Source organism: Rhinolophus sinicus, linkage group LG07 (genome assembly GCF_036562045.2).
Source record: "Rhinolophus sinicus isolate RSC01 linkage group LG07, ASM3656204v1, whole genome shotgun sequence".
NCBI classification, from domain to species: domain Eukaryota; kingdom Metazoa; phylum Chordata; class Mammalia; order Chiroptera; family Rhinolophidae; genus Rhinolophus; species Rhinolophus sinicus.
The window spans coordinates 126,630,220-126,657,159 of record NC_133757.1 but is presented as its reverse complement, the minus strand read 5'-3'; the positions used below and the strand labels follow the sequence as shown (position 1 = coordinate 126,657,159).

At 46.1% G+C, this 26,940-nt stretch overlaps 1 long non-coding RNA gene across 2 annotated transcripts; it reads left to right on the top strand.

The window, feature by feature from the left end:
- Positions 1 to 2,876: 2,876 nt before the first annotated feature.
- Positions 2,877 to 26,423, top strand: LOC141572770 (uncharacterized). 2 transcript variants are annotated; one of them, XR_012498268.1, is made up of 4 exons: positions 2,877 to 3,152; positions 3,667 to 4,093; positions 5,531 to 5,636; positions 21,543 to 26,423. It is a non-coding gene; the product is annotated as an uncharacterized LOC141572770 (long non-coding RNA). The 2 variants fall into 2 exon arrangements; XR_012498269.1 differs by lacking the exon at positions 5,531 to 5,636.
- Positions 26,424 to 26,940: the final 517 nt, after the last annotated feature.

The window sequence follows — 26,940 nt, the reverse complement described above, 5'->3', positions numbered from 1 at the left end:
AGAGTTTAATGAAGTGGGATTTACAAATGGGGAAATCCCCTTATGGATCTCACCTATATTTCAGTTTTCTGTTCAGAAAATGTTATCTACTGACAGTGGATTTCTGGTTTGATTATGAAAAGTTATCAAGCAAAAATAAAATTGCCAACAAGTCTATACTCTGCTCTCGAAACCATGAGCATTTCGGGACACTAAAATTACCATTAACCCACTCGGAGCACAGGAGAAGAAATACTATCTCCAGCTGCCTCTGAAAGACCCTCCACAATTTATCTTGTATTGGTGAAATGTCTCTTGAACATGAGAGCACATGAGCGTTAAATCAAGATTCTCACCTTGAGTTGAAGAATACTTTGACAGGGCTCCAATGTTAACTGCACTGGACCTCAGGGGGTTTCCCCAGTGTTTCCCTTTTCTTCTCCAGAACTTGGACAATGTTTTGCATTGAGTCCTGTCGCCTTAGTCTCCTCTGACAACCTCTCAGTGTTTCTTGGGCTGTCACGACTGTGACACCTTGAGGAGAATCAGCCCAGGATTTTGTAGAATGTCCTTATTTGGGTTTGTTTGACGTATTATGATTAAACTATGGTTATGATTTGGGGGAAAATGCCACAGAAATTATGGGCCTTTTTCATTGCTTCATATCAAAGAGTGTCTTAAATCTACCTGCCATGCTGTTGGGATAATGTGAGTGAGATGGGATAATGTGTGTCCCCCAGACCTCTCAGCTGTAAGGAAACCATTTTCCCCTTTTCATATTCTAGTCATTAGAAGTGACTAAGTCCAGCTCACAGTCAAGGGCACAAAAACTAACCTCCACCTCCTCCTGGGCAGGGGAATCATACATGTGTGTAGATATATGTTAAAAGCACCACGTAGTTAATATAAACTTGGTGGGATATACTGGTCATCCTCTGTGTATCTGGTCTTAAAAAGGCTCCTCCTAATTTGAGCATTCATCACCTGACCTTGTGTGTACCAGTGATCACGGTGCTGCTCTAGTGACAGCTTTCTAACTCCCTTATTTCTTCTGCATTTATTCATTAGAATTCCTCTGTGAGGATGATTTGTGGCTTGCTTTCTCCCTCCCTCCCTTCCTTTCTTTTGTTCTGTTTCTCATTATTTATATTAGTATGAACTCATGGTATTTATTTTATTTCTTGGGTCATCCTCCAATATTTTTGTTATTCTTTTGCTCAAATTGCTTCAGATTTTGCCTTTGGAAGCTCTTCCAGGTAGGCTTGTTTGTCCTTTTACCTACATACCTCCCTTCTCACCTAGCTCATCACACCTCCAGATCTGTGGGGACGCCAGTACCTGGGTCTGAGTGCCAGAAGCAAATCTATAACCGTTTCTGAGTGGCTGGCTTCTTGGAAAATGGATCACACACTTGGATCATGGCTTTTTCTCTGAGTAACTTCCTTCAGTCTCCTGCTTTTCCAGTCTTGCTTTTTCTGATTGTAGAAGCTACATAGCTGCCACGCTGGCTGCTGACCTGTTCTGTTCTTAAGGTCACCATTTCCAGCCTGCATGTCAACCCCTCTCGATGGCCCCTCTGACCTTGGGGGTCTATGATAATTGCAGCTTCCTGCCTCTGGTGAGTAAGTGCCACCTTGAGGCCTCACAGCCAGGCCATCAACCCCATAGACTCAATGGACCCACCTCTTCGAACACCTCTCTGCTGTTAACTCATGTCTGCAGAGGAGGTCCCTCGGTGAACAGCTTAGGGAGGCCAGTGCCCCTCTCACCAGGACAGTCCTCATGACCCTCATGGACCAGTATCCGGTGGCCCTCGGTGGGGCATCCCCCACTGGTGTGTACTCTGGCCTCAGGTAATCTCACCTCCTGCAGCCCTTGAGTGCCTTCTCTGCGGCCTGCCACCTGCCTTAGCCCCAGCAGTCCCTGGGAGCCACACTAGTGTGACTCACCTCTGCCTTGGTGTCCCTCCTAGGGTGTGACAGCTCTTGTCCCGAGAAAGTGCCTCCGACTCAGTGAATTCCTGCTTACCCAGCCTTAAGCGCTGGGCCGCCCTGGGCAGACACCTGAAGTCAGAACTTCACGCCTGGTGTCTTCACCTGGCTGCTGTCTGCAGGGCTGGTTCTTCCAGGTCCTCTCCCTTCTCATACCAGGGCCAGCGTGTCCCAGGAGGCTCTGCCGGGATTCCTCCCCAGACCAGGGCCGTACAGCCAAACAATGGGAGCGTGAGCCTTCTGCGGGGGCCAGGGCTGGTTTGCAGGAGAAGCTTCTGTAGTGTCGCCCAGTTCAGGAGAATGTTCTCTTGTTCAGGAAGGGAGGGGACAGCGCTGCTTGGTTTGTGCAGCCACCATATTCAGGACATCCATCTCCACATACCCCGGGGACCGCGTTTCTTCCCCATTGGCATCATGGTCTTACACAGAGGACCTGCAGTGGCTGCGATTTCAGCATCTCCAGAGCTTTGTCACTCTAACTTGTAGGGGTCACAGAGTTCCAGAACATTTTGTGTGTGTCTTTGATTGGCCTGCCTTGAGGCACATGCATTTGTCTGAAATAATCTGTTACCAGGGAAACCAGGAGTTTCCTCTGCACAGGCCAGGGTCCTATGCATTGCAGTCAGGGCCCGAGTCAGGGGCACCGGAAACACGTGTGCCTGAGGGTGTGTGTGTGGGGGTGTGGGGTGGGGGGGTGAGGGTGGGTGATTCGTTATTTACACGCAGAATCCTTCCACAAGAGGGAGGGACTGCTGAGCAGCAAACTTGCAAATATTTGAAAAAAAATTCCCATAAGCTTATTACTGTTTATTAACTATTTATATGTTCCGAGTTACTTGGAACCAAAATGGGATTTAAAATAAAGACCCGTCATGAAACACAAATTTTGAATATCAAAACCTCACACCTTAGATCCAACAATGTTCTTTCAATCGCAGGCCTCCAGTGTGTCCCAGAGCCTGGACCGCTGGCCGACTGAGGACACGGGCGTGGAGGGGACGCCACCCGGGCGCGCGCGCACACTCCGGGACAGCGCGGGCTGAGCCTGGGTGACAGCGCGGTGCTGCTCGTGGACCTGAGTCCTGAGCCTGCCGGGTCTGAGTCCCACCCACCGGCAGCGGGTGTGCACAGGGACGGGAAGGAACCCCGAAGGCCGCGGAGGCGGCGGGCGCCAAAGTTCGGGTCAGTCTCGCCCCTTCCCTGTGCTGTGCTGACCACCAGCACCTCCTGTGAAGCGCGAGACTGTCCTGTCTCCACTGACCGTCCGAGGCGTGGGGTGCGCCTGTGACCAACTTTGGGGCGCTCCAGACGGACAGCATCCCCCGGGGACGCGCCCACAACTGGGCGCTCGGAGTGGTAACGGGCCTTGGGGTTGGGGGGTCCCCGCACCCAGGCCCAGCCCGCAGCGCAGCGGCCGTTTGACGAGCAGAGGTCCCTCCCCCTTCCCTCCTTCCCGGAGGTGGCGCGCAGCGGGTCGGGGTCCACCGTGTGGGACCCGGCTTGTCCTCGGGGACTCGGTGGGGACGACCCCCGAGCCCCGAGGCCCAGGACAGGGAGGCCCCGTACCTTCTCCACCCGGAAACCGACCCCAGGGGATGCGGCTCCAGAGGGGGCACTGCTGACGACGCGCTGCTCCAGCCGCGGTCATAGGTCTGTGACGCCGCGATGTCACCACCTCCCTGCTTTTGTGTAACAGGTGACTTAGACCAAGAGAATATGCTTCCATGGAGCAGTTTGGGGAGAAAACCTGACCCTGAAAGCCCTCGAGTGCTGTAGCTCTGTGCCTGTGTGCACTTGCTAACTTTCCAGCTAAACAGAGTCCTTCAAATTGGAATATTCGTAAAGGTAGGAGACAGGGATGCTGGGGCGCCTGCGCACCTTCCTGTCAGTTTAGTTAGTGGGTGTCTGTGTGCAGGACGGACAGAACCAGCCCCGGTGGGTTCTGCTGCTCACGCTCTGGGCTCCAAGTCCCCAGGTTCCTGGCCCTGGAGCTGATGTCAGACATGAGCCACGTGGAGCGAAATGGTGCTGCTGGGCCACCTGCAGGGCTGCGCAACCCTGAGCCAGCGGCAGCCTGTAATGGTCTCAAGTGCTGATTCCAGCTCTTGGAAGTTCAACTTCAGGTAAGCATCCCATTTGGGGTGCGGATGGGGCGGGGGGGGGGGGGGTGTATCTATCCAATAATAATGACTCACTTGTAAATACCTAACTCTTCAAACAGATGAAGCAACTTCGTTTCTCTTAAATTAGTTACTGAGACAATTTCAGAGTTGACCAAGTGACTAACTGTTCTCTTAGTTGAAATCATTTCAATTAAATTAAATCAAGTAAAACAAAACAGACAAAAAATGCACTTTTTATCATCCTGGGTTATGTGTAAGTCTCTCTTTTGAAACATTCTTGCATTGAGAGGCCGGAACCGCCTTGTGGTAGTTTAAGATCTCCATCAACCTTGAAATTGTCTCTTCAGTACGTTTGTTAAACTGCAATCTTAAACTGCGTCCTCTGTAGCGTGAGGGATTGGTGTGTGTGACATTTTAGGGATTCCTGCTCCACTCCACGCATTTTATCATCTTTATTTGTTCCTCTGACTGACTGGGAACTGGTCTGAATCTCCAATTTACTTAGGATTGAAGTTTTACTTCTCTTTTTATAAAGATTTGTAATATAACGACATAGGTCCTCTGGAAGAATTTCTAGAGAAACGCTTTATAGATGGCACTGCCTCATTAGCCTCCTAATACGTAAATACTTAAATACTTAAATACGTAAATACTTAAATAACTGGTGGGACCCATCCGGAACACGTAGGCATCTTTCTTTGCCCTTGGAGAGTGGGGTTAGATCAGAATACTGTTCAGGGGAATTTCTCAAAAGTCTACGTAGACATGTGGGTTTTTTGTTTGTTTGTTTGGTTGTTTTCCTTTCCCCAGACTTCAAAAATACAAGCGAACTCTTTTAAAAATAGGGCTGTGCATTCCAAGAGGCGTTCTCTAACAGAGCTTATCTCTGTCTTTCCCCCACAATCACCAGTGTCTGCCTTCCCTATGATATGCTAATAATTTTTCTTTAAATGCATTTAATGGGAAAAATAGGAGGCTAACCCCTTACTACGTAAAATCTTTATTCTAAACTGGTCTCGTTATTAAACATTTTTCTTTAGCATCTTTAAAATGAAGAATCTCAAAACAATAAAATATCTTGTATTTTGTAAAGAGATTTGTTATTACTTTTTTTTTTTTTTAACTTAACAATATGGCATTTTCTTTTAGCTATTTTTTTTTTGAGAAAATAGTATTTCTGAAAATTATAGCCAATCTCTGAGTCATTTTGATAAAGTAGAAAGTTGCTTTTAATGATAGCAGGGATAATATTGCAGTTTGTAGTGTTTTTTTTTGTGTGTGTGTGTGTGTGTTTTTTTTTGTACCATATATTATGCACATGAAGTTTGTTATGAGCTGGGATTTAAATACACGAGGGCTGATGTGGGCTTGGGGAAATTGTAACTTTGGTTCTTTATTTTAGTGAAAGGGGTGACTGACTTTATAACTCTCTTGCAGCTGAGCTGTGTTTCAGTGGCTCTGTGGTGCTGGGGGCCAAGTGACAGTGACGGAGCTGCACCCAGCCCTCCCACACCCACTGCCCAGGCTTCAGGTACTTCCCAAGGTAAAGTGCCATGCTTAATGCAGTGTATTGGTGTGTTTGTCAGTTATTCAACGGTGTGAACTGTGCTGCTGTATTAAGTTTCTAGCTTATTTTTTACATGTCACCGACAAAGTTTCTGAGTGGTGCTTAACTGCACGGTTCCCACAGGGCTGAGGTTTAGATTGCCAGACTTGGCAGAGTTTGATGATGTTTTTAGCTCTGCATAGATCAGGTTAAAGCAGGACGCACTGGATAGGGATATGACTCTATATATAAGTACTTTATTATGTATGATCTGAAATATATAATTTATAGGATCACTAATGTTACTGAGCGGTAATATCTGTTTAGGTGATGGATTGTTCTGTAACAAACAATCGGAACTGCATAGTTTACATTAAATTAAAATTAAATTCAAAGCTTAGTAATTTTTATTCTCTCCCCTGGTTCTGTGGCTTGGCTGAGCTCAGAAGGGTGGTTCTCCTGTTGGTGTCACTTGGGGTCTCATGTGGTTATAATCAGATGGCAGCTGTGGCTGGAAGCGCCTGAGTTCTCCTGGCAGGGTTATGATGGTAGTTCTCCTTCTCTCTCAAAGTAGCCACGGGGCCTCTTCTCTCCATCTGGGGTCTCCTTGTTTGTCTCCAAGTATTATCCTAACAGAGTACAGTGGGTCCTCAAACAATGTTGTTTCCTTCAACGTCGGTTGGTTATAACTTTGATGAGGAAAAAAAAAAAATGGCTTCTGGCATGAGCCGTTATCAGTGTGGAGTAAAATGCATTTGCTAAGAAAATTCACTATATATACAACATAACAGGAAGGAATAAGTTCTTTGGTTTAAGAGAGGCACATGTGAGGTCTGACAATTAAATTTGTGAACTCATCCTAGAAAAAGTGCTCCATACCTCATTGCTGAATATCACTACGGTCACCTTCAAAGTACTCCCTTTGGGAAGCTCTGCACTGACGCCAGCACCTAGTCCACCCTTCAATGCAATTTTGGGACTCTTTCTGGAATGGCCATCAGAACTGTCATCGTATCACCCTTGATGTCTTGAATGTCATCAAAATGTCTTCCTTTCAATATTTCCTTTATCTTCAGGTAAAGAAAGAAGTCATTGGGGGCCAGATCAGGTGAGTAGGGAGGGTGTTCCAACACAGTTATTTGTTTACTGGCTAAAACCTCCCTCACAGACAGTGCCGTGTGAGCTGGTGCATTGTCGTGATGCAAGAGCCATGAATTGTTGGCAAAAAGTTCAGGTCGTCTAACTTTTTCATTAAACTTTTTCAACACTTCCAAATAGTAAACTTGGTTAACTGACCAGTTGGTACAAATTCATAATGAATAATCCCTCTGATATATAAAAAAGGTTAGCAACATCATTGTAATAAGTTCAGCATCGTAATTGTCAGACCTCATCCTGAGATGTTTCCTTACTTTTTGGACCCTTCAGTATGTCTGTCCATCTCAGTTTAGCTCCCCCCACCCTTTTTTTAAATAGGTGTTTTCATCTAATAATCTCTATGTCAGTGATCCCAGTTTAAAACCTCCAGTGGAATTCTACTCACCCTCCCTTTATTTTTCTCTTTAGTGCCTTTTTTTCACTCCTAGATGTCTTAGTCTGACAGCACAGTCCTTTCCTCTCTGCCTAGACTCATCTCCCTTACTTGTAAATCTGTTTGCCTGTATTCCATTTTTCTCTCAACTAAACTATATATTCATTGCCTTTTTATTTTTGGAATTGCTAATGGTTCATATTTTAATTGGGGTTATTGTTAGATATTATCCCATCACAGAAATGAATATGTATGGATTGGAAATAATAGTATTTGCTTGTCTTTTCTATTATTTCTCTTCGTTCTTATAACTAAAGGCAGGAGTTCATCTGTTACACCTTCAGGTCTGTTGTCGTCATTTCTTTTCCTGTGAGATGCCATCGATTGGATGGCATGTGTCCTGGTACATAAATGGAGCTGTGATATCTGTGCTGCATGGAGCTACATGAAGCTTCTTGTAAACCAGACTTGAGGAAACCTCACTGATACTATAGGGAAGGACTATGCCACCTTTTTGGAAACCCCAGGCTCAGCACGTCATGTTCCTTTTCCGTTTTTGTTCTTGGATGGCAGTTTGAGGGTCCTGTGACTTCACCAGCCAGTCACAGCGCTAGATGTGATTCCTGTGTAAACACGGGATGCCAACAGCCACATCTGCTATTAACCTGGCTAGTGCAGGAATGTAATGAGCCAAAGACAGGAAGCACTTTACAAATTCACCTCGGTTTCACTTTCTTTGTGTATAAGATGTGAAACATAGATGGAATCATTTTCTAGTCATTTCTAAAATCATTTCATCTCTACCAGGTCTAACTACGTGAGAGTCTCTAAGACCTTCCTAAGGGAAGCCCAGCACCCGCTGATTTGCACAGAGTAACTACATGGTGAAGTAGGGTGAGCAGAGCACTGCTTCCGAGAGGTGGGACCCCTCGTCCAGCGCAGTTGGCCAGCTTTGCCTGACAGCTCTAAGGAAGGGCGTGGGGGGTGTGGTCAGCCTCCTAGACAGCGGCCTCTGCAGGTGAGGGATCTGATTACAAGGCAGTCCCCTGTCCCCAAATAACGTATTGTCCATCCGTAACATGACTTAGTTAGAATATTTGAAATTATTTCTATAATTACTTTCTTCTGTCTGTTATTGCAAGAAATTCCACAGGCTTGTTTCTTGTATGAAATGGATTTACCAGCCCCTCACCCTTAACCACATATGTCATCATTCTGCTTGTACCTGTGGAACTCAACCGTTTTCCTCGTCTTTCACATTTGCATAGTGAAATTTTCTGTCCTGGTTTGTCTCTTTATTATTTGTTTTCCTTGTTAGGTGCATGACTGGATGGGTTTGCAAGCGCTTGTGGGTCAGGGTGAGATGAACCTCCCTTTAAGTCCCAGCCTTGGCTTGTGCGTGTGTGTGTGTGTGTGTGTGTGCGTGTGTGTGTGTGTAAGTCCTTTAACCCTTGTCAGCATCGTTTTCCCTTCTGTAAAGTCAGAACGCAGACCTCATAAGTTATATACATTAAAAATGAGGTTCAAAGGCATGTGAAATGCCGAGCATAGTGCAGCCGCGATATAGTATACTTGCCATGAAAATTAGCTCACGAGTAAGGACAGTCATTGAAACACTGGTGAAATTCTACAATAAGTACAATGAGTTTCCCTAAAAGTACCCAGGGGTAGAAACACAGCGGGCAGAGTCGTTTCTGCCCTTCATTCATTCAGAATATACGGGTGGGCTCACTGTGAGCCCCGCATCCCCGGAGCTGGCTGTCCAGTGGCGGACACCACCACACGGGCACTCTGTGTCCTCACACAGTGTCACGCCAGGAGGCGAGGCAGGAAACAGACTCACAAATAACCGTACATGTGGTCGATTTCAGATGTGATCAGAACAGGCCTGAGATGGGGGGGGGGGGGGCGGGGACCCTGAGGGCGCTGCTCTGGTGCGCAGTGTCGGGTGGCTAGGGAGGGCGTCTGCTGTGACGTGGGGGCTGCGGCTGTGCAGTGGGAGAGCCCAGAGTGAGCACCCCGCGGAGAGTCCCCAGTGCAGACAAAGCCCAGGGCAGGGCCGGCGTGGCTGAGCACGGAGATGCGGGGCCAGGGAGCCGGTGCGGACAGAGACCGCGCAGGAGGAACCAATCTCGCGGGGCCTGGTGGGCCCTGGAGAGGGCGTGGGTTGTATTCTAGCCTCAGCAGGCAGGGTCCTGGAAAGACGGTGACGTGGCCTTATATAGGTTTTAAGTGATGGCACCGGCTGAGACTGACAGAGAGTGCTTCAGGAGGGCGCTAGGCCAATGGGCTGTGTAGTAACCGCGGGCTTACCATGGTGGGATGCGAGCAGGTAAAGGCGCTGAATGTGGGGAGAAGCCGCCTGCTTTGAGACAGGTGGGGGGTGCTCAGGGGACCTGCTTCACATTTGTACGTGGCAGGAATCACAGGGGCGAAAGGAGGGATGGGGGGCCGGCCGCACAGGGTGCCCCTGCAGGTGCGCAGAAGCAGCCCTGAGACTGGGCGGCCGGGATGCCCGCGGGTGCACAGGGCCCGCGCGTGGGCGCTGGCGTGGGAGGCAGGGCGCTCGGCTCCCACCCTCACCACTGGCGGTGGGCGACGCCTTATCTCCTCCGCGCCTCAGTCTCCTCGGGAATGAAACGAGAATTAGAACACCTGCCTCTCACTAGCTCTAAGGGTTGAAGCAGACACTACATTAAAATTGTATAGAACGGTGCTTGGCATATGGTCCAAAATCTCACCTATTTATCATTGAAAGAAGAGAAAAAGAAAGAAAAAGGAAAACAAAAATACAAGCTGACACGTGAGGCCTGAGACACCTGCTGATTTCTGAGCAGATGTGTGTGTGTGTCACAAGGCCGTGGCAGGGAAGATGCACACGGGTGGTCCAGGCTGAGGCGGGTGTGGGAGGAAGACCTGGGGGGACGTGGCAACAGTCACAGGCCTGTGTGCATCTTCACCACGTACCAGCTACGGCGTGTATTGCAGCCCGAGGGCCCCAGTCTCCTGGTGCCTGAAATGACAGCCGGGTGGGAACCAGCTCCTGGTCCGTTCTAAGGAGGAGACATCGGATCCATGGCATGTGCCCGTTGCTAAGGGACCATGGTCACGGGTCACATTCGGGGTGGTGACAAGGGGGTTTTCAGCGTGCAGGTGGAGGTGTGTATGCACAAGCAGTGTAGGCTGAGTCAGAGCTGGGGGTGTGAGCCGCTGTTCATCAGCGGAGTGAAGGCACGTGGAGCTCCTGGACTGGGGAGGCCTCCCAGACTGACTAAGGGCTACAGAGCCAATACCTGGTCCGAGCTGGTGATGATTATGGGGGGTGATCAGGTGAGATAGAAGAGGACACGGACAGGCGCGAGCCCGTCACAGAAAGCCATCACTCGGGTCTACTCTGGCAGTACTTCAGAAGGAGCAGGAGTCGGTTATACCCTCAGTGGTTTTCAGGGAAGGTCTGAGTCCCGAATTAACTGCTCACACGGTGTCGTTTCAAGTTCTAGGTCACAAACTGTTCATGGAACACTTCCCTGAATGCCTTCAGGCTCCAGTGTAGGCTTCTGCTGGATCCCATGAGGGGCTGTATTTCTTCTGGTCACTCACTGCCCCTGGCGTGGGGGAGTGCAAACAGAAAGTGCTGTTTCAGTACCCTCTTTAATTAACCATTTAATGTGGTGACCGAAGTAGCTTCATCAGAACCACGCAGCAGACCTGTGACTGGGCCCCAAACAAGACAGTTATGCGGACAGCTCACTTTACTTCAAACTCCTCTCCCCCATGACTAACTGGAAAACTGATCAAATTTCAATGGTCAAGTCGCAAAATACGCTTGGGTTTGTGCTCGTGGAATCCAGAAGTTGTCTTCCTCCTCCTACAAAAGCCTAGAAAGAAAATGAAAAGATAACGGGTTTTGGACTCGCGCTGACCAGGCTGAAACTCCAGACCCGAACTAGAGGAGCCCCTCGCCTGTTTCTTCACCTGTGAGCCCTCGTCATCTCCGCACTGTACAATGTGGGTGATGACACCTTCCTCGCATTGGCAATGCCTGAGGGGCTGAAGGAGGGTGTGTCCTTAAACACATGTTCCTGTATCATCCTACAAAGTGTGCTCTGCTCAGGGAATGTCTGGTTGTCCACACAATCCCATTTTAGGCTGTGCACCAACGACAGATACACTCATGGTTGGTACAAGCTCGTTGTGGACTCACATAACTCGGCCGGTTTGGAGAAGGATGCACAGCAGAAGTAGCGGGTGGTGCTTACTGTGTATTGCATTAGTGGCTATAAAATGAGACAGTTATAGAAATGCACTGTTTACTTTTATAGACATCAATTTCCTTCTGTCTAAAGGGTTCTTCAAATGTACTCGGAGGGCGTTTTCACAGTTGGGTAGTTGTGTGTGTGTGTTTTGCTGTTTGTTGTGTTTTGTTTCGACACAGATTTAGCAGCAGCCATAGCCGAGGACTGTCACAGTCTCATGATTCCCTGGCCCCCAGAGGAGAGCTGTGCTAATTAAGTACATTTAATGGGGACAATGAATGCTCCTTTGCCTGTGTTCTCCTGAAGCTACTGTTTCTTTGCTCACTGGTGCTTGTTACAATTTATTAACCATGAGTTATATGCCTCAGTAAATGCAGTCTTCCTTCTGTGCTCTCACACCCCGCACTGCATTTACCAGGTAGAAAAGGGGCATCAAGTTACAGAGCAGTCAGTCAGCTTCTGGAGAATAAAGTTGCTGTTGAACCATTTCTTGTAGTGTGACACCCGGAAAAATTTAACAGCTCTTGTGGATCCTGTGCTGATTTTCATTTTCCAGCCAAGAGCAAACGTATAAATTATGTTTAACACAATGTACCTGTCTTTAGAAAGCTGTTTACTGTTGTGTGTATTTATTAGTTTTCCCTGGTTGACAGCTCAAGCCCTCCTGTTCTTTGTGTTGAGCAAACAACATTCTCTCTCTCTCTCTCTCTCTCTCTCTCTCTCTCTCTCTCTCAAACAAGTCTTCATTACAAATATGTGCATTTTATGACATTTTATGGCACTATTATTTCCCCCCTCCAGGTTTCATTGGTACTTTAAATAAACTGGATGTTTTGCTGTACATGGCTATTTAAAAGTGTTTTGTTGCTATGAGTTTTTTCTCTTAATACATTGTATAACATTAATACTGTTATCAATACATGTGTTTTTGAAATTTTCATTGATTTATCCTATATATGTGGAATCGTCAAATCATACATTTCTCTTCTAAAAGAATACCACCAGTTTGGGGGGTTTTGTTTTGTTTTTAATGAAGAATCAGTTTGTTTTAAGGTTTGCCCAAGTTTCTTAACCTCTGTGTGCCTTGGTTTTCTCGTCTGTAAAATGGACAAATGAGTGAACTGAAGGAGATAATCTGTGTATAGGACTCAGCCCAGCGCTTAATTCAGCTCTTGTAACTGGCAGTGGTTGTTGTCATGTCTCCTTGAGACTCTGCGGGTTCTGCAATGGCTTAGGCTGATAGAAATGGTTCTGTACCCGTTCTCCAGTGCTCCCCTCCTGTCTCTTGATTTGCTGTGTCTGTGAGCTCCGTGTGATGTGTGAGTTTCTGACTGCCCCTGACACGGATTGCCCTGCTGGGAGCCTGTGTGCGGGCTGTCTGTCCACCGCTCAGCAGGGCCAGGGCTTCTGGCCAGGTCATCAGGACATCAGACGCATGACAAATGCTCTGAGTGCTGCGGTTAGCCCAGGACCAGCAGCATTCCACAGAAACCTCTGTGGCGCTCCACGTAGAAGGAGAACTTCCTAGCCACGCTCACCTGAATTCCCGACCCACAAAACCTTAATTGTTTAAGAGGGTGGCTGGTGCTGTAGAAGCCACTAAGTGTGGGGGCAGGAGTAGACAACCAGAACACTGATATATTGACGTAAAATGGCTTTTGAATCCTGTGACACTGCTAAAATCAGTTCCCAATTTCTAATATTTTTCTGTAAGAATATTCTGAATATACATATGATTTTCGAAGTAAACATTCACCTGAGAATAATGATTTTTATTCCTCACTTTCCAACATTAAGTAATTCATTACTCTGCCTTCTTGCACTGCCTGTTGTATAAACATGGGGACCAGGAGGGGGTGCTCTTTTCAAATTTGGGGGAAATTTACTAAGAACACCCCACTCAGTATGATGATGGCTTTAGTTTTTCTGTAGGTGCTTCTATCAGGGTAAGGCTGCTCCACACTACTTCTGGTTTCCTAAGATATTTTTTTTTTAATTAAGAATGGCTGTTGAAAACCGTTTTTTTAAATATTTGCATGTTGTTTTCCCCCCTTTAATATGAAAGCTCCATGAGATTTTACACATTATACATGGTTATTGGTGTAACTTTAGCAACTAGACGAGTACCTGTTGATGGGTTTATTAAATACATTAGTGAATAACTGAGAAGTACTTGAGTGTGTGAAAGTTAAACCTTCATGTTTTCACTTAGTATATCTGTGAAACTATTAATCAATTAAATTTGAAGATGTGAAAATTATGGAAGGACAGCTACCGTAAATATCAGAATGGATGAAATCTCTTCTATTTTAAAGGCAGACAATAGTATAATATGTTACAAGTCTGAGGGTGACACAATTTCATAATTGAATGGATTAACATATATTCTTAAATATACGTATTTATAGGGTAGTGAAATACAAACATATATTTACATATACTGTACGTAAACATCACGTGTTATACAGATGATCCATACACACGTATAGTTATGAAAAATATGGAGACACCGATATGGAGCTGGTAAGGAATGAGCTCTAAGATCTTGAAAGACAAAATCAGAAGTTTAACTGCACAATTTGCAGACCTTCTCAGAGACCGTATCCACATGGTTCAGCATCCCAGGGGTGGGGAGGGAGTCTTCAGATTTCATTTGTATGAGAGCACATGTCTGCTCAGGAAACTGCACTACTCTTTTGAAAGTCCTCTCTGCTCTGTTTGCAAAGACGATTGGCCTTGATACGTTACACATCATAATGCGCTGTTTTGTTCATCCCTGAATGACAACGTGCATTTCCTGCTTCTGTATCTGCCTGGTTGATAACAGGCCACAGTTAAAGGTCAGCCCTTACTGTAGGTTGTGGTGGTTCCATGGCATGTCCTCCCCAGTTTAGGGTTTTGCTGATGTCACCAAGCCCTCTAGTTTTAGTTAGTGGGACGCCATTGCAGGGACGTCAGAGTCCAGGACCTGCAATCATGACTTTGCTGGGAAAGAAACTGCTTTGTGACAACAAAGGGTGGTCGATGAGGCCACCTCCTTCTGTGGGGAGACATTTTGTTCTCAGTGTACTTTGGGAAAGTGAGATACGCACAAACCGGTTCCTAGCGTGTCTTGCACAAAAAGCATAGTGGAAAACTGAGTGTTTGAAGCCACAGAGAAACAACTTCTTTCCTGTGAAAGCTGTGTGACTCAGGGCCATTTGGTTTGCTGTCTGAAGTTTGCATATCTGCTCGATGTGGCTGTAAGTCTTCCACACAGAGACGTTGTTGAGTGTAAGATATCTAGCACAGCACAAGACTGGACTCAATATGTAGAAACACTGAATGAAACACTGTAATGATATTCCGGGATGAGCCTTTCCCTGGGACCCCATCCAGTCCCATGTCTCAGGTATCATAGATCTGGTAAACTTGTACCTGCATCTAGAACCACAGGTAAAACTGAGAGAGTGCTGGAAACAAGAACAATATATCTTAGCTGAATAGGAAAGGAGTGAAGAGAAGGAGACACTTGGACAAAAAAAATGATGGATGACCCCATTGTCTTGTGAACGGGGCTTTGGAAAGACAAAATTCTAGATACGAAAAGAAAATATCTAAATTATGGAGCAGGCATTTTGGAGGGTTGCAGGCCATGGATTTGTGTTAGAAAAAAAAGGCAAGTGTCCTGGTGGGAGGAAGGAGAGCACTGCAAATATGAGATGCCAGGGGGTCAGCCTTGGCCAGGGAGATGGTGCTGAAGTACCAGGGCTGGGAGCCTGGTGGGTTCAGTTCTGGGGATCACTGTGACGGGGAGCTGCCCACACCGGGCTGTTGGCATTGGTGCGCAGCGACGGGCTCTTGGCATTGGATGGTTCTCTTGCGTGGGCTTGGTGTTCCCTGCCACTTATGCACGGTGGTGGGTACCCTGGCGGCAGCACTCAAGGTAGCCTGCCATGCAGATTGGGTGCTGGACACAGCTGTGCTATGTGCCTGAGTAGGTCCATGGCAGGAGAGCCCTTTTTCTGGACTAGAACCCCTCCGTGATGACAATTTGGCACAGTAGTAAGGCTTGAATCTCTACGTAGTTGGTTTTGCAGAAAGAATTATCACAGTTGTTGTCTCTGGTGTGATTTCTGGGTAGAGCAGGTGTGGCCGAGGCACACAGTGGACGGTGGCATGATGTGACAGCACACTTACTCACAGAAGTGTCCTCAGCGTCCTGCTTAGACAGGTAATGCAGGAAAGGGAGCAAGTGGCAGCTGCAGTTTGCAAACCCATGCATTATGTAATTTTGTCACTGGTCACCCCTGTACTAGTTGGGGGTGGATCGGGGGGAGAGCTGGGCAGGGGTGAAGGGACGTGGAAGTGGGCCCTTAGGTCTTGTGTGGAGGGTAAGGCAACCACTCTAAAGATAGTGTCACTCTTGTTTTCTTTTTTAATCGTGGGCTGGTGTGGAGTCACAAATATGGGTGACATGAACAAGTATTTGAGTTTCCAGTTTATTCTTGACAAGATTTACAGCCCTTCTTAGTTTTTGTTTATGTATTTTGTCATCCTTGTTTCTTCCCCTTTGGTAACCACTCTTGTTCCATTAATCTTTGTCTACAACAGAAAAGAAAACATGTTCTTTTGCAGTGAATGTTGGATCTTTCTTTGTATTCAAAGCTTTCTTGAAGTTCTCCCATTCTAATTATGTGCCCAATTTGCATTTTAATTTACTTCCTTTTAATTTTTCATAGCTAATATTTCAGGTTGTTTTCACTTATTCACAAAACAGTTTCTGCATTGTTTTTTGTTTGCTTGTTTTTCTGAAGAGCAGTAATTTCTCATCCCTGGCTGTTCATTGGAATTCCTGGGGGGTTATCTGTGAGGAGCACCAAACCCCTCGCTCAGGTATGTGGTTTACTTAGCAGATCACATTTACACAGGTTTTTAAAGCTCCACACAGGGATTAGAATCCTTGAATTAGACTGTTTTCATTTCTGAGAGTTTTTAGAGCCCTCCCCCACCAAGTGATTTTAATGTGGCTTTAATGTACAGATGGGGATAGAAATCGTGGAATTAGAATATTTCAATGAGACGTTAGAATCCCCATATTTTCTGCTCCCTCTTTACTCCCCTTTTTACACAAATGATAAACCCCATGCTGGGGCTTGGTTGGAACCTGGCACCATCACTGACAGTCCTGTCATGGGGGTGCCAGCCTGGGCTCGTGCTGGCACACACGCAGCGTCTCACGGAAAAGCCCCTTGGCAACAGCCTTATGGGGCTGCTAACATGCTGAGAACCCATTTCTGAATTTCTTCCCCTTTGGTAATCACTCTTGTTTACCAAAATACCCCGCTGGGTAGTTTGGACGCTGATTCATAAGCGGCCTTCTCATGATCTCTTTCATCACTAGGTACAGGTTCTTTTCTCAATCAAGAGTACGGGGAGTAAAATGAATCTTATCCATCCGGGCACCTGGGAGTTCCGGTGAAGGTCTTGGTTGTTTTGTTTATATTTAGTTACCGAAATGGTCTTTGTGTATACACAGTCACAGGTGGCCATGCTTATGCTGTTTTAATCACCTGGGAAGGTGACTCAGTTGCAGGTATAATTCGACATATTTCTGGATTTCTTTTACATATTATCTGCTGAATGATAACGTTAGAGTTTTTTTTTATAATATTGTGTTTCAGAATAATTAAATCTGTTTGCTATTCCCAGCACAGGCAATCCTGACAAATTAAATGTAGTCACCTTTGATTGTTCAAAGATGTTACAGTATCTGTTCATTTGTTCAAGGTTATAATTCCTGTGTTTCAGTTATTCTTCACTTCTCCCTGTAATGACTCCTTGCTTAAATCACTTACTCATTCAATACTCACTGCACAGACAGAGTCATACATGATGCATTGAAACATCCCTCCATTGCTTGGAGACACCCCCTCTGTCCTGCCAGTGCGGGCTTTGTAGATTCCACCCTGCTCTCCAGTCTGGCTCACAGCCGACGTGTCGCACAGGGTGTCATGGGAGGACTCTGGTCCCACTCCCCACATAAGAACGCAGGACATGGTGAGGCCAAAAAGGAACACCCACGGAGCCATAGATACGGAAGTCATGCCACTACAGTCTCGCTGGCGGCTGGGTTGGAGGCACAGGAAGCAGGAGCCACACTATCCGCAATCCATACTTGGCCATGCTAACTGCAATCCGTGCTTGCCAGCCCAGCCACCATCTTCTTGCCAGCCCCCATTTTCTGCTAGTGTAGCCACAGCAGTTATATTAGTGGCCAATGGCTCACTGGTTACAGCTGACGGCCAACTAGCCACAGCTGATGGCCATCCAGTCACAGTTGATGGCCATTTACTACCTGAGCCAGCACCTTTCCACGTGAGGCCGAGAGCCTGGAAACTGCTCTCCTGGCTCTGTCCCCACGAGGGCTGGGTCCTTTCCTACAGGGATGTGGCGAGGTGGTGGGGCAGCTTGCTATGCCCTGGGTTGAGGCCCAGACACGAAATTGTTGGTCAGTTACTGAGGAATAGCTCACATCCAAGACAAGGCATATGGAGGGAAGAGTCCAGGTTCCGCAGTCAGATAAGCTGGAAGCAGCTTTGACATGCTGTATACAGTAGCCGTGAAATGAGTGCTTCCCAAACATGAACAGTAGCGTTCTTTTGAGAATTACCTGTGACGGTTTATTCAGATTTTCCAGAGTAGTGCTCAACAGTATCCCACAGTGTTAGTAATATCTGTTGGTGACTTTTTCACTTGGTCTGAGGCTTTAGCACAGATACAGCAAGAAGTCGGAGGCATGATACAGATGCTATCTCAGCTTTCAAGGAGGACGCAGGGCAATTCCGTTATTTAGGATAAGCCTGGAGGGTGAACTGAGTTACCTCCCGGCTTTGGGGAGGGAGGGGTAAGACAGAAATGTGTGTTTGGAACAAATATCTCTGAGACTGCTCAGCCAGCTTAACAAGCCTCCTAAACCATCAAGGTGTGCCTTAGAAATGCAGGTATCTTTCTCCGTAAATTTGGCTTGACTTTTTCACTTGGTCTGAGGCTTTAGCACAGATACAGCAAGAAGTCGGAGGCATGATACAGATGCTATCTCAGCTTTCAAGGAGGACGCAGGGCAATTCCGTTATTTAGGATAAGCCTGGAGGGTGAACTGAGTTACCTCCCGGCTTTGGGGAGGGAGGGGTAAGACAGAAATGTGTGTTTGGAACAAATATCTCTGAGACTGCTTTTATGTTTATGGTATCCCAAGTCTTATCATTTCTTTGAGGACTAAAAATGATTCTCTGTCCAGATACCATAGAGGAAGTGTTATTTCAAAATGCGTCACATAACTGTTACGTGAAAAAGGACGACTGCTCTCCGCAGTATCTAATACTCTCCCCTAAGTGGTTGCACCATGAATGGACTCCTTTGACTGGTGTTGGGAACCCTGGGGCACCTGGACTTACTGAGCAGTGATACAGTTTTACCCACGTGATTCCTCGGGCATCTGAACTTTTAATAAACTTCCCCCAGACTTCTTAACCACCAATATTTACAAACGACATGCTTAGGTACGACACCACCTGGGTGATATTTTAAAGTATGATCAAGTTCACCTCCTGGAATTATATTCTCCTTAGAATGAAACATTCTACTAAAACGTACTCTTCACAAATTAAGTAAGAGAATTAGCGAATGTTCAAACGAAGAATAGTCGGACGAATATTATTGTGTTGCCAAGAAATTGGCTAACACGGAAACTTGCATTGATAATTAAAGGTCCTGAGACAGAAGAGATATTATCTATTTAAAATTATCATAAGAACTATACAATTTCCCAGCACTATACAAGTTTTTTACAAGCAATTTCAAGGGGATAAATATGAAAATTCAATATTAAAATGATTCTATTAACATACTAACAAAAGAATTTCCATTTATTCCAACTTACTGGGTCAGAAACACGAGCGGGATATTAGATTCAGTTGGAATACGTGATGATGGGCTTGTTTTTCAAAGCACCGTGTGCCAAATTACTTCTTGGATGGAAGTTGGTGCACGTTTGATTCCTTGGCCCTGGGCAAGCTCCTTCGTGTGGGGCTTTGTGACTGGCAGCTGATTGGCCGGCTGTAGCTGGCACGTGGGGAGGTCATATAACTGAGCTGTAGTTTCAACCTCCATCCCAGGTTCTCTGTTCGCAACAGATATGATAGTTTGATGATTTTTTTGACTTTTAAAAAGCAATCCACGAGGAAATTAGGCACTGCTAATTAAAAATAACAAAATGCAATACACTACTTCAAAATGAGAAGTACAAATTTACTTAAGCCTTGTTATTAATTTACCTATTGAAAGTATCAAATTATCCAAGACAATTGAGTCATTCAGAAGCTAATAAGCAATCATGGTACAATTAATTGAAGGAAACATTGAATTGTTTCTTTATTAGTTAAACTTTGTGATATGATATTTCTCATAATAATATGCTTGTCTTCTCAAGACAGAATTACACTGTTTCAAAGAGATCTGAACTATTATGGGATGGATGCATACAGCGTTCGGGGAGTGTGTGCCATTAGTTGGAGAACTGCTTTGCATTAATAAATTTAAAAGTCTGTTTTCTGTTATGGCGTAATATTCATGAAATTATTTATTTAGGGTACATTTTTGCATTTTATTGTTTTAGTTAGCTTTTGCTGGGTAATAAACTACCCCAAGCCTAGTGGTTTTAGCCAGTTCCTGCGTCCTCAGATTCTGTGGGCTGGTGATTTGGGTTGGCACAGGGAGGGCAGTCCTGCTCATCCCACCTGGGCCCCCATGTATTTGCTGTCAGCTGCCGGTCCTGGGGAGGGTACACCAGTTCTTCCAAAGCCCCAGCTGCCCAGACTCATGTCTGTCCCCTGAGTCCTCTCCCTGGCCAGCAGTGTGGGTTACACTTATGTGGCACCATGTTTCCCAGCGTCGACAAGCACGTGCCCTAGAGTGCAAGCACCTGTGTGGCCCCTTTTCTGTTACCTTTGCTCACTGTCTCCTTGGCAAAGCAGGTGTCATGGTCAGTTTTCAAGTCATGGTGAGAAATCATTACTGAGGGCCTGGAGCTGAGGAGAGGACCCTTTTCCAGCCATCTGACAGCCGACTACAGTCCTCCCGTGTCGGCTGCAAATTGTCCAGCCTTTTCACATACGACATATCCTCAGTGCCATCCGGGATGTCCAGAAAGCTCATAAAATCATGGCGTCAGTCTTGACACCCACTGGGAGGGCCCGTCGATTCCCTACATATTGCTCTGCTTCCACAGGGGAACCCAGGTGTGCTCCCATGGCGACAGAGTCCCGGCTCAGACGAGGTTTCCCAGAATCAGCTCTGGAGAGAAACTGTGTGTGCAAGATACTTGTTTGTGACCAATACCTTGAGCCAGAAGCACAGTGAACCATATTTGGGAAGAGAGAAAAGTGGAACGGTGAACCCACGGGAATCCGTACCACAGGCCCGAGGCAGCTCTGGAGGGAGTCGTGACTCAGGCCTGCGGGGGCAGCTTGTTGCTCACTGCACTCCCCGAAGGGGGCAGCTCACCCTTCCTCAGAGGAGGACCTGGAGATACTTCTCCGGTAAACAGGCCCCAGAGGGTCACACTTGCTGATGTCCCCGTGGTCAGAGGAGTCAGATGTTCAAGCAATGCACCAAGAGGACATGGGCGCCAGGAGAGGACGGGTTTGAGACCAACATTTGCTGTCTGCCGTGGTAATGACCTTGCAGGAGCAGCATAAATTAACAACAACTAACAAACGAGTAGACACTTCTGCCTCTTCGTGTTGAACGTTACCTTGATTCTCCCCATACACTGATTTAAAAGAAGTCTAGAAGTGAGTGGAGGGTATGTCCTGAAGAACAAAGAAACAGCCGGGTCACTCATGACACTGTTTTGGTGGAGGAGGGGAATAATCTGAGGTTTCCCCACAGGATTTAGGGAGCTCAGAAGACTGCCTCACCGACACAGGTTTCAGTTATCCAAATATTTGGGGTTAGAAATGACAATGTTTTTGTCTCATGATGCTAAGCCTGTTTGGAGTTGAATATGACGTACATGTTTTTTCCTGGTATGGATTGACATTTTTAATTTTGTTTCTATTTATTTTCTCATTCCAGACAAGAGAGCTTCTAAATTCTCAACAGAAGGCTCTGAAGACAGAAGCAGCTTAGCCTCCCGTCTGTTGAGGGTACTTTTTGAAAAATATATTCACGACTTGGCGGAGACAAAGTCCCCACAGCCTGGCACAGCCAATTATCGCTTCTCTGCAAAAGAAGGGAGCCCTCGGGCGCTGCAGGCGCTGGGCTATTCATAGCACTTTCACCAGAAGCCAGCTCCCTCAGCCGACGGTTTGGCAGGAGACGCACATCCTTTCCGTCCTTCCACTGACTGAAATCCATTAAAAATACAAAGTATTCTTACTTCCTGTTAGATTTAAATGTCCAGGCTTTCATTTTAAATATACAAATTATAAAACATGTGGGTTGATGATAGCATGTTTTTCACTACACTGCAAATCATAAAATTATATACTTTGGTTTCTAGTTGTGAAAATATTGTGAGATGGGTGGTTTTGTTTCCTGAAAGTATCAGCCACTCAGATGACTGTACTTTTGTTTGTAAAAATGTGCTATAACTGACATAAATGGAAATGTAACATTCAGCAATACAGAGGGTGCCAAAAAATGTATACACATTTTAAGAAAGGAAAAAACTCTTATAAAAATGGTACTATATACCGATAACAAAAGATGAATGCAAGTCATGTGTGTACATTTTTTGGCATCCCCGGTATTATAGGGAAGTGATTCCAAACTGTCCACATCCTCAGAGCGGAGTGAAGGTGGGGGTTTCTGAGTGACTGTATGTGATTCTCACAGAAAATGGAACCGTTGTGTGAGAAGTGGCATCACGGGGACTTGAGTGTTAACTCCTAGAGAAAGACACTGTCGTGGGGTTTTTGGGTAACAGACCCTCTTTCAATTATCTGAAGCTCTTTTGCACAAACCTAACCTTCTGACAAATTGCCTCAGACATATGGACATATCCCAATATATTCATCCATCATGTCTTTCATAAGTTCCCGCTTTTTTACAAGGGCTTTGGACACAGAAATCAAAGACACGGTCATCAGATTGTTCCCAGAGTTGGTTGGGTAGAGGCGAGAGCAGAATCAGTTTCAGTTGATGTCCGGGGTTAGGATAAAGGCTATCCAGAACAGAAGACCCCCATGGGCACGACAGGACGCACGGCCATGGTAGCAGATAGGAAGTAGCTACGTGTGGCGTATAGAAATACTCGGCAGGTATTCACTGAGATGTAGAAAAAACTACAAGCTGAAAACAGGAAAACTCGCTTTTCTTTGCCCCCAGTGCCCACTGAAGCTATCTCTGTAGGTCCTTTACTTCCTGAATCCTAGATGAGCATGTAAGGCGACTCCACAGGGTCGTGTGCTGGTGACCTGTGCACGGTTCTGGCCGGGTTTCCCCAGGGATGCAGTGATGCCATCTGCATGGAACGCGTGGGCACGCTGGAAGCGAAGAGGGGCTGCCAGACCCCAGAAGAACTCCAGGGTTCCCAGCACCACCTGCTGAGCCGGCATAAGCTCACTCTTTGCTGTGCTCCCTGATCGCTCCAACCCCCAGGTACACTGAGCCGAGGCCTGCACGGCGGCCTGGGGCAGACACAGACAGACACACCGCCAGGCCAGGAGGCGCCATCCACCGCGGGCTCCTGGGGCACAGAGCTGCGCTCCTCAGCCTCAGTGTGAGTGGGGACAGTCCCGTCGGGCTTTCCTTCTCCCTTCCTCTGTCCTCTGGTGACCCAGCCATGGCAGGGGCAGCTGCAGGAGCAGCAGGTGCAAACAGCGCCAGCCTCCAGGGAACCAGGAGTCCCAGCATTTAGAGCAGGGAAGGAAGGGACTGGCATGCTGTCTGCACCACTGGAAACAGCCTGCAGAGATGACGGGCAAATGAAGATGGCCTCAGCCGAAGGAAAACCAGAATTCAAGCCAGCAAATATGCTGGAGAATTACAGGCGGGAAGGACCCAGCAGGAACGAGGAGCACTGGGACATCGGGAAGGGAAGAGCAGCAGAAATGACCAATGTTTCAGGCAGTGTAATGAACTGCATGCCTCTAGAGTTCTTAAAACATGTTCTGAAATTGAATACATATTACATCACTGTCTGATAGGGTTTGCAATGTAGGTAAATGTAATATTAACGATATCTATGTAATTTAACTGTTCTGTAGAGGGCAGTGAATGTGATCAAAGGGGACAGTTACAGGCTCGTATTCTAGTGGGTGACACAGACGTGGAGTACTTGATTGCAAGTGAGCCATTTTATAATTAGATGTTTCAGAGATGCCTTTATCCAACCATTGGACCCAGCCGTCTTCATTCTAGGAGCTGACCCTCCTGACACACTGTGCGGGGCTGTGCTGCCTCGTCTTTCGCTGCAAAGCTGTTTCTCTAGCAAAACAGTGTTGGGACGAGATGCTCATCCCTGGGAGATGACAGGTCAGGAAAGCATCTGAGGAGCAGAGCGTATGAGTGAGCAATGTGTCTGTGCACTGATAGGAACTGGCCAGCGAGATACACAGACATAAATGTGGGACATGTACAGATACGTTTACGTTTCAGATACGTACAGATACGCTGAGTACGTTTAATGGTATAGTGCTGTTAGTATAAAAACAGCAGGAAAAAGGAGTGCATGTGTTCACTTGAATATGCATAAAACAGTCTCAGGATTCTCTTCAAAGCATTAAGCTTTTTTATCTGCATCTGCATTTTTTATCTGCAATTATTTGGGGCACAAGGATGGGAACTAGGCTGTGCAGTGAATTGTTTTGTAAATTTTAAGCTTGGAAACATGAACTATATTATGATATAAAAGAAATATTTAAAGTGATAATTTTGAGAAGGGGTGCAGAGTGCCTGGTGTTCATTTATTTTTGTTGTTTTTTGTTTGTTTGTTTGTTTGTGTGTTTTATCCATGATCTGAACCATGGCAGACGGTACGTGGCAGTTCATGCGAGTGGGGGTAGGAACACAGCCCCTTGTTGTGAATCTGTCGAATCACGTCCTCTTCCATCCTCACCCTTACGGATTAATTATAGTGACTCTCTGATCACTGATACTGAGGCAGGCATGTCATACCCTGAGGTGAAAACAACTGCAATGGATCTTCAGAATAAACTACAACTCGCTTCCTAACGAGAAGGCGGTGTCAGTGACCACATCATAAATTACATATTCTGGAGGTCATTACTTCGTGTTGAACTCTATCCGTGGTCAACGTCAGTATTGGAATGTGTTTCTCCTGTGAATAACTTGATGCCTGATGTCATGCAGTTTGTTGTTCTTATGTAGGAAGGTAAGTAAATTCAAAAAGGGTCCATGCAGCAGAAGCCTAGTTGCCATACCCAGTTAGCAAATGCTAAATGTCAGCTGCAGGATTTAGAAAACCATGGCTTATGTTTAAAGCACACAATTTCCTAAGTGAGGATCAGCTTTTTCTGTTTGCTCTTTGGGCAAGTCTCTTCACAGGTTGCCTGGATTAAGTTTGAGCTGCTGGGCGTGGGGATGGTCTATTAGGATGAGAAACCAACCTGAACATACCCAGCATCCTCGTCCTCGTGACTGCAGCAGTGGGAGCAAGAGACCAGACGAGAGGCAAGGATGCTGCCTTCCCCAGGGACCCACAATGGGACAGTCAGTGGGACAGGCGTCCAATGGGTGGGGGATCACGCTCTGCGGAGGAGTCTTGCATTACAGGCTCCTGCCATTTTATGGACCCAGCTTGTCTGGGGATGAAGAGGGAAGGGGGAGGACTGGAAAGTGCTGAGTCAGAGTGGAGAGGTGTCTTAGTCAAGGCCCCTCCCAAAAGGAGGTCTGAGCAGGAGCTCCTGAAAACCACTTCCGCCTGAGCCCAGCCTGCACCCCTGCACCTGGCGGCAGGTGAATGAGGCACCTGGGCTGGGCGCATAGGTCTGTTAGGGACATGTGGGCAGGGGAAGGCGGGTGTGGGAGGCTAATGGGGCTGGGTCCCAGGCCCTCCTCACCCTAGCAAGCTGGAGGGCATTGGTGTGGGGGCAGATGTCCCTGCGGCGCCCAGGCGGCGCCCAGGCAGCGCCCCACGCTCACCTGTGGTCCGCCTGAAGGGTCACACATAGGATTTGAGCCTGGAGTAATGAGTTAGGTCAACACATTTCTAAAACCGTAAAGCATTATTTGTATTTAAGTCATACATACCACTGATGGAATTGAAAGCATGAGTGCACAATCAATATTTCCTTATACAGCAAAAATAATTCTATAAAATCCTTAAGTCTAAGAAAAATGTCATGCTATTTTGCCTTTGCTTTAACCTTGTTTTGTAGGGACTATTGGAAACATTTTAATATTAACCAGAAAAGAAATTGTTAGTATGATAATAATGCAAAATATTTTGAGAAATAATAATATATACGTTAAAATGCAAAGGAAACTTTTTTGTTGGGGACAATGGGTATCAGGAAGTGAAAATACGATTTGACAGCCAAACACCCTGGGAAATTTGAAGTAACTCCAAGAGATTGTACATTATGCTATGGGATGACTGCATAAGATTTTAATATTTCTAATAGAATTTGTTTTTGAGTGATTTAATGTTCACTCTGCCGTGGGTGTCTTAGTCTAGTTGGAAACAGTCTGGCCTCCTCAGGCAGCAGCAGATGTCCCATTTGCATAAGGAGGATGTTATCTGTGGGCCTGTATTTTTGGCTGCCTCTAGATTTATGACACCAAATAGTGTTTGATGCAGATGGAAGAAAATCAGATGATGTAATGGATATCAGTGTAAAGAAGAGTTAATTCAGTTCCCTTCAAACACAGTAAATGTTTTTAGTGATTCTGGTATAATTTTGGATCTATGAATTGCTTGCTTCATTCATGGATGTATAAATCTTATGTAGAAAAATTTAAAAGTGAGTAAATTGCTCTACTGTTCAGAAATAGTCAGCTTCTTTATTTCTAATTTTATTCCATTTGAATAATATGCTTGAACTCTTTAGTAACTGTGTTAGTTTTCGCTAAGGTTATGGATATTGTATACCAACCCCATAATTATATAGCAATTGAAATTAATGTAAAGTAAGCGTAATGACATACTTAAACAGCAATCCCCCCTTATATGCAGCTCCATTTTCTGTGGTTACAGTTATTTGTGGTCAACCATGGTGCAAAATTATGAAATGGAAAATTCCAGAAACAAACAATTCATAAATTTTAAATTGCATGCCATTCTGAGTGATGAGATCTCGTGCCATCCTGCGTCATCCTGCTGTGACGTGACTCAGCCCTGTGTCCAGCATCTCCATGCTATGGATGTTCCCGGCCCATTAGTCACTTAATAGCCACGTCAGTTATCAGTTGACTGTCACCATATTGCACAACTTGTATTCACGTAACACTTTTTTAACTTAACAATGCCACATCCAGATAACTTTTATTACAGTATACTGTTATAATT